Here is an 8,664-nt window from a genome sequence, read left to right on the forward strand (position 1 = left end):
CTGCTATGTAGATATACTGGCATCCCTGCTATATACACGTACCGAGATCTCTGCTATATACACGTACCGGGATCCCCGCTATGTACACCTACCAGGATCCCCGCTATGTACACCTATCGGGATCCCGGCTATGTACATATACCGAGATCTCTGTTATATAATAATACTGGGACCCCTGCTATGTAGACATGCCGGCATCCCTGCTATATACACGTACCGAGATCTCTGCTATATAATAATACTGGGACCCCTGCTATATACACGTACCGAGATCTCTGCTATATACACATTCTGGGATCCCTGCTATACACACGTACCGAGATCCCTGCTATGTACACTAACCGGGATCAATGCTATGTACACGTACCGAGATCCCTGCTATGTACACGTACCGGGATCCCTGCTATGTACACCTACCGGGATCCCTGCTATGTACACCTACCGGGGTCCCTGCTATGTACACCTACCGAGATCCCTGCTATATACACTTACCGAGATCCCTGCTATATACACCTACCGGGATCTCTGCTATAAACACCTACTGAGATCCCTGCTATGTACACCTACCGAGATCCCTGCTATGTACACCTACCGAGATCCCTGCTATATACACGTACCGAGATCTCTGCTATATAATAATACTGGGACCCCTGCTATGTAGACATACCGGCATCCCTGCTATATACACATACCGAGATCTCTGCTATGTAATAATACTGGGACCCCTACTATGTACACATACCGGCATCCCTGCTATATACACGTACCGAGATCTCTGCTATATACACGTACCGGGATCCCCGCTATGTACACCTACCGGGATCCCCGCTATGTACACCTACCGGGATCCCCGCTATGTACACCTACCGGAATCCCTGCTATGTACACCTATCGGGATCCCGGCTATGTACATATACCGAGATCTCTGTTATATAATAATACTGGGACCCCTGCTATGTAGACATACCGGCATCCCTGCTATATACACGTACCGGGATCCCCGCTATATACACACGTACCGAGATCTCTGCTATATAATAATACTGGGACCCTTGCTATGTAGACATACCGGGATCCCTGCTATATACACGTACCGAGATCTCTGCTATATACACATTCTGGGATCCCTGCTATATACACATACCGAGATCTCTGCTATATAATAATACTGGGACCCCTGCTATGTACATGTATCGGCATCCCCGCTATATACACGTACCGAGATCTCTGCTATATAATAATACTGGGACCCCTGCTATATACACGTACCGAGATCTCTGCTGTATACACATACCGGAATCCCTATTATATATTAATACTGGGATCCCTGCTATACACACCAGAGTCACTGCTATAAATACATATACTGGGGGTCACTGCTATACAGTATATACTGTATGTCTTGGTGTCATTGCTAACTATACATTCCCCTGGGCCACTACTATATACATTGTACACATACAAGGGTCACCGATACGTGGTTATTGGGGTTTTTTTTTTTTGTTTTGTTTTTTTTACTGATTACCTGTCAGAGATTAGTTAAGGGTTAAGTTTAAAGCCCAACTCCAGGATCCCCTTTCCCCCAGCTCCAGATTGAAGGGGAGCATTGCAGTATGAGCTGACAGAGAAAAAAAAAAGTTTGCCTGGGGTTATTCTTAAAGGTTAGCGTTAAAGTTCAAAGATGTACGGTCAGAGCTGATTTATGCTTTGGATGTCATGTAAATAGGTGATGCTTTTTTCTAGCAGTAGGTTAACGGTTAGGTGTAGTGTGAGGGTTCAGTGTTTGGGTCAGGCATTTGATTGGCTTATGGGTTACGTCAAAGGTTGAAATACTTCATCCTTATCTTAAAATTCACACTCCAAGAACTGGCTCCCAGGCCCAAAAGTCACCATGTTACCCATGTAGATGGAGAATTGCAAACCAGAAACCTTTATTGTACAGTAACAAACATGAATCAGACGATTTACGTGATGCAGATCACATTCACTTACAGAAGGTTAAAATGTGAATTTTTCTTTCTCACCCTAGGAAATGACGACTCAATCACCAGCATCAAGAAGACATTGGATCCAGCTATCATCGACAAGAAGCCAACTTCAGGGGCTGTATTGCTCAGCACCAGGAGGCCATTGGCTCTAGCCAGCAATGAAAACAGAACTGATGAAGCTATCATCGACAAGAAACCAACTCCACAGGCATTGGATCCAGCTATCAATGGCAAGAAGCCAACTTCAGGTGCCGTATTGCTCAGCACCAGGAGGCCATTGGCTCTAGCCAGAAATGAAAACAAAACTGATGAAACTATCATCGACAAGAAACCAACTCTACAGATATTGGATCCAGCTATCAATGGCAAGAAGCCAACTTCAGGGGCTGTATTGCTCAGCACCAGGAGGCCATTGGCTCTAGCCAGCAATGAAAACAAAACTGATGAAACTATCATCCACAAGAAACCAACTCCACAGGCATTGGATCCAGCTATCAATGGCAAGAAGCCAACTTCAGGGGCTGTACTGCTCAGCACCAGGAGGCCATTGGCTCTAGCCAGCAATGCAAACAAACCTGATGAAGCTATCATCGACAAGAAACCAACTCCACAGGCATTGGATCCAGCTATCAATGGCAAGAAGCCAACTTCAGGTGCCGTATTGGTCAGCACCAGGAGGCCATTGGCTCTAGCCAGCAATGCAAACAAACCTGATGAAGCTATCATCAACAAGAAACCAACTCCACAGGCATTGGATCCAGCTATCAATGGCAAGAAGCCAACTTCAGGTGCCGTATTGGTCAGCACCAGGAGGCCATTGGCTCTAGCCAGCAAGAAAAACAACACTGATGAAGCTATCAGAACCAGCACACCATCCCTACCAGCCCTATGTACCAGCTCTGAGTCAAGTCCTTTATGCTTGGCCAGCTTTACATTCCATTCTTTACTCGGAGAAGGAGGTTTCGGAAAGGTAAGTGATCAAGCTGATTTTCCTATAGTTTGGTCATGAAGTTGTCCACCATGTAGACTTTCTTTATGACAATATGTACCCATTACTGTATCTACCTAGTTGACACTTGATCCTAGATCCAAACCGTGCTGAAAGTAATCCTTGCAGCTTAATTCTTTTTAACATGGTAATGTATGCACAATGTATGAATCTAATGTGAACTCGGCTTGCCATACATGAATCAAAATTTGGCCGGTTCAGTAGGGACTGGCTGAATTTCAGTCCATGTGTAGCCACTGCGGTTCAAGAGAAGTTGCTCTACTTTTTGACTTCTGTTCAACTGCGCCATCAGATAAAAGCCACTCAATCAACACTGCGGGCAATAGGCTGCAGTGCTGATCTGTGTATTCTGACAATGTAGGAGTCTCCCTGCTGGCAGAATACAATAGAGCAGCGTGGAGTATTCCATTATCCACATTGAATGTGTGAATGGGGGCATTGGCTCAGATTTTTAAGGCTGAACTAAAAAAGCTGAACCACGTATTGTCAGGTTAAGCCCCAAATATCTGTGAACAGTGCAGGAAATAGTTATTGTCTTATGATCATGGTTAGCTACCCTCGAGACCCTCGAGGAGGACACGGCTTGATCTGTGCATGACTTGACCAACAGCAATCACCAGCCTGCACCATTATTCTACCATACTAATAATGTTTTTCTTTCTTCTACAGGTGTGGTTAGCTTCTCATGCTACCAGCGACATGCAACTTGCCGTCAAGTTGGTGAAAAAGAGACGTCTGGCTGGTAAAAACAAATGTGAGCTCATGGCAGAGCTTAATGTGCTACAGATGGTCAGACACAACCTTTTCTTCACCCATCTGTTTGGTGCCTTTCAAACAAATGTAAGTAATCTTCCCCATTCTAACCAAAGGTAGAGAATGTTATATGGGGCTTGACCACCCCCGCACTGTCTGCCTCTAAAAAGTACCCCACCAAATCCTGGATATCTATCGTGTAACCCTTATCTTTTCCTTTTATTTTCAAACAGAAATATCTTGTATTTGTGATGGATTATATGAGCGGAGGAGACCTAGAGAATTTCATAAATACTGCAGCACCAGTTCCTGTAAGCACCATCCAAATCCTTGCAGCAGAATTAATACTCGGACTGCAATACCTCCACAGGGCAGGCATCGTACACAGGTAAGAGTTTGAATCATACGATTAACCATGGACTAAATGAAGGGTGACAACGCCAAAATTGCTATTTTTAGTTATGGCTAAAATTGTAAAATCATTGCCTGGCTTCTTCTGATCCATAGTAACAGAATGATAGCATTTCCTATTTCTATCCTTCATCAAATTTACAGAAGACTTAGAACACACACACACACACTATATATATATATATGTGTATATATATATATATATATATATATATATATATATATATATATATATATACAGTATATATGTTTTATCTTTTACTCTAGGACAGTGGTCTCCAAACTGTGGCCCGTGCGATAAATGTGACCCTTGGGGTACTGATGCGAAGCACTATTCTTCCCAATAACACCAACAATAATAGCACCATTCCTCCTACTGACAGTGGGGTAATATTCCTTTCACTGACACCAACAATGGAGAACTATTCCTCCCACTGACACCAATGATGGTGCACTATTCCACCCACTGACATCAATAATGGAGTGCTAGCCCTCCCACTGACACCAACAATGGGGCACTTTTTCCTCCTACTGACACCATTAATTGGGACACTTTTCCTTCCACTGACACCAATGATGGAGCACTTTTCCTTCTATTGATACCAATGATGGGACACTATTCCTCCCACTGATACCAATGATGGGACACTATTCCTCCCACTGATACCAATGATGGGACACTATTCCTCCCACTGATACCAATGATGGGGCACTATTCCTCCCATTGATACCAATGATGGAGCACTTTTCCTTCTATTGATACCAATGATGGGACACTATTCCTCCCACTGATACCAATGATAGGACACTATTCCTCCCACTGATACCAATGATGGGACACTATTCCTCCTACTGATACCAATGATGGGGCACTATTCCTCCCACTGATACCAACGATGGGACACTTTTCCTTCCATTGACACCAATGATGGGACACTATTCCTCCCACTGATACCAATGATGGGACACTATTCCTCCCACTGATACCAATGATGGGACACTATTCCTCCCACTGATACCAATGATGGGGCACTATTCCCCCCACTGATACCAATGATGGGGCACTATTCCTCCCACTGATACCAATGATGGGGCACTATTCCTCCCACTGATACCAATGATGGGGCACTATTCCTCCCACTGATGCCAATGATGGGGCACTATTCCTCCTACTGATACCAATGATGGGGCACTATTCCTCCCACTGATACCAATGATGGGGCACTATTCCTCCCACTGATACCAATGATGGGGCACTATTCCTCCCACTGACACCAATGATGGGGCACTATTCCTCCCACTGATACCAATGATGGGGCACTATTCCTCCCACTTACATCAGTGATGGAGCACAATTCTTCCTCCTGCTGAGTACAAACCACTATGTCAGGTTTTATTACTCCCACTGACCACCAAGCCCGAGACATTGTCTACTCCCATTGGACACAGCCTGGCCCCCTTAAAGCCTAAAGGATACTGGCCCTTTCTTTAGAAAGTTTGGAGATCCGTGCCCTAGAATCAATCTAATATGTGTATTATTGTGTGATATGTACTAACTGTTTTATCTCCTTACAGGGACATTAAGCCAAAAAACATATTCCTGACTAGCGCAGGCCATGTAAAGATTGGCGATTTTGGACTGGCAGTAATAGACGTCTTCAAAAAAAAGAAGATTGAAGGACGTTGTGGCACCCGATTATATTGGGCCCCAGAGGTAAGAAACTGTCTGATTTAATGTTAGCATTTATCTAGATACACAGCTCTTCATTATTTGGTATTGACAGTGTCTCATCATTCTTCTCTTTTGTTTCTACAGCTCTGGCGCCGTTTGCCGTATGATGCCATGATAGACTACTTCGCACTGGGAATTTTACTGTACAATATGGCGTTTGGTGTACACCCATTCAGTGAATATTTCACGAGCAGATCAGTGTTGAAGTTTGCGGTTACTAAGTTACACCCAGAGTATCCCCACAAGATTGATGTTAACCTTGTGGGCCTCATTAAAAAGGTAAGTTTATACAGTTCTTTATACAAGGGACACAGCACACAGAAGGAAAAAGAAAAGTTGTAAGAATTTTTCTCAGGACAGGCTTACATTAGCATAATAGACACCCCATGCCTGATGGAAGAACTATACTGACTGTCGACTGCGGCAGTGGGGATAGGTTTTTCTTGAAGCGGAGCTCCACCAAAAAGGAGAAGCTTTGCTTGTAATCCTCCACCCCCACCGCCACATTTGGCAATTTGTGGGGGGAGTGGGTACCTGGTTTTGACAGGTACCCACTCTAACTTCCAGCAGTGAACTGAGACAGAAGTTTGGTCCTCCACCCCCCGCAGTGTTCTGGGACACATCACAGATCCCAGAAGACTGCAGGACCAATCTCAGGGTGCAGTGCGACTCGAGCATGCACAGAAGGAAACTGGCTGTGAAGCCACAAGGCTTCACTTCCAGTTTCCCTCACTTGAAATGCCCGGCGACAGGAACCCAGAGGCTAGTGAAGTACTAGCCTAGGTGACAACAGTGCTAAACCCCTGAACAGGTAAGTGCCCCTAAATTAAGAGTCAGCAGCTACAGTATGTGTAGCTGCTGACTTTTAATTTTTTGAGGAGGAACCTGGACCTCCTCTTTAAAGAGGAGTGATTGGGGTGTGGTAAAAACGTGGCTCAGAAGCATATTTTTATAGTCCCCCCAACTGGGGCCCGAACGTCTTCCATACTATATAATACTATCATGATGGGCATGAATAGAAGGGTTTATTTAGATAACATTCAGAGCCAAATTTCAAAAAAATGATATTGTCCACTTATTGCTAGTTCATGTTCATAATTTTCTGTTTTTCTTTCTTTACAGCTGCTCTGCAAAAACCCGGCGAAGAGACGAAACGGCCTAAGAGGTCTCCGAAAGCATCCATTTTTAAAGGGGATAAATTGGATTGAGTTGGAGACGGGAACGTTACCTCCATTATTTCATTCACAACCTGTAAGTATATATCTTAAGAGAGGAGTTTAGAAACATTTAGGGGGGGGTACAGGATTTATGGCCCGCTTTCCGTGCACCGCGTTCAGAACACAATGTACTTGCGATCTGCAGTGAGTTTCAATACAATGCTAATGTCACCCCAAACGCAAGGAGTACCATGCAATCCAGTTGCATTGCGTTTTTTTAAAATATGTACTACTTTTGGTGCGTTTCAGTGCGATTCCAGACCATTCAAATAAATGGGCTAAAAATGCACTGCACTCAAATTGCACAGGAATCGCAGAGGAATGCCAGGGGGCAAAGGAAGCACGCTAAAGTTTGTGATCAATGCTATTATTGCATTTACTTGATGTTAACTGTGGGCATGACTACATTTGATTGTTATGGGGGTTGTTTTGCTTTTTGTTCCCCCGATTGTTATATCCACTACCCCCCATTTTCTGTATTCCTCGTATCTTATATATTCAATAAAACTTTATTTTGGAAAAAAAAAAAAAGTTTTTGATCAATTGTCCTAACTAGTGAATTAATGTTCATTTATTTTTCTTTCCAGGATGTGAATGCTCCACCACATCAGAAACTCCATATGGATGATATTATGTCTGTGGAAAACCTGGATAGTTTCTCATTTCCAGAAGACCAACAGCATTTCAGCCATTTTTCATTTGTCAGTGAAACATTGAAGATGAATAAATTCCCTCAGTCAGCCGAGTCACCACCACATCAGCGCTGCACCATGGATGGAAGAAGCTCAGCGGCATTATTGAGCCCCCCGTCAGAAAGTATCTCACTGATATCACTGAGCCCCTCATCAGAAAGAATGTCACTGACATCACTGAGTTCTCCATCAGGTTCTTCAGATTTTCTTACTGCCGATGATGATAGCCAGCCATCTATGTCACCAGGTCAGGTGCTGTTCAGAAGCCCTGAGGTAGACTCAGGTTGACAGTATAATCGGGTACCCAGTCAAGGTAAGATATCCAGGGAGTCTCCGCTCACCTCTGGGTGTCACGAAGGAATACTTTCCTTTCGGCATAGCTTGCTGTATAAGGTTTTTGGCCTGGATCAACTGCAGTTATAGTTCCAGCTGCATCTATGCACCTATGTGTCCATCCACACATCGACATTTAGAGGCAGATAAAAAAAAATCATTTGCACGTTCAGGAACATTTTGGCAGAAAGAAATGCCGCACGTGCCTCAACGGTAGGTGCATTTAGTGCTGAGCGTTCCTTGATTCCAATGGCCAGAATAAAATAATATTCTGGCCATTGGAATGAGTGAACGCCCAAATGTTTGACGTGACTAAACGTGTCTTAACACATTTGCAAAATGTGGGTTAATGCACGTTTTTAAGCTGTTTTTTTCACAGCACTTCAAGGGGGCGGCAGGGGGGAACAATACAGGGAGCATAGGAGGGAACAACAGTACAGGGGACCAGGAGGAAACAGTATAGGGGGGCCAGGAGAGCACACTTCATGGGGGGAAGGGAGGGGGGCAGGGGGGAACAATGCAGGGAGCA

Source organism: Staurois parvus, unplaced genomic scaffold, assembly GCF_062004578.1.
Source record: "Staurois parvus isolate SC_StPar_1 unplaced genomic scaffold, SC_StPar_1.0 ptg000448l, whole genome shotgun sequence".
NCBI lineage: Eukaryota > Metazoa > Chordata > Amphibia > Anura > Ranidae > Staurois > Staurois parvus.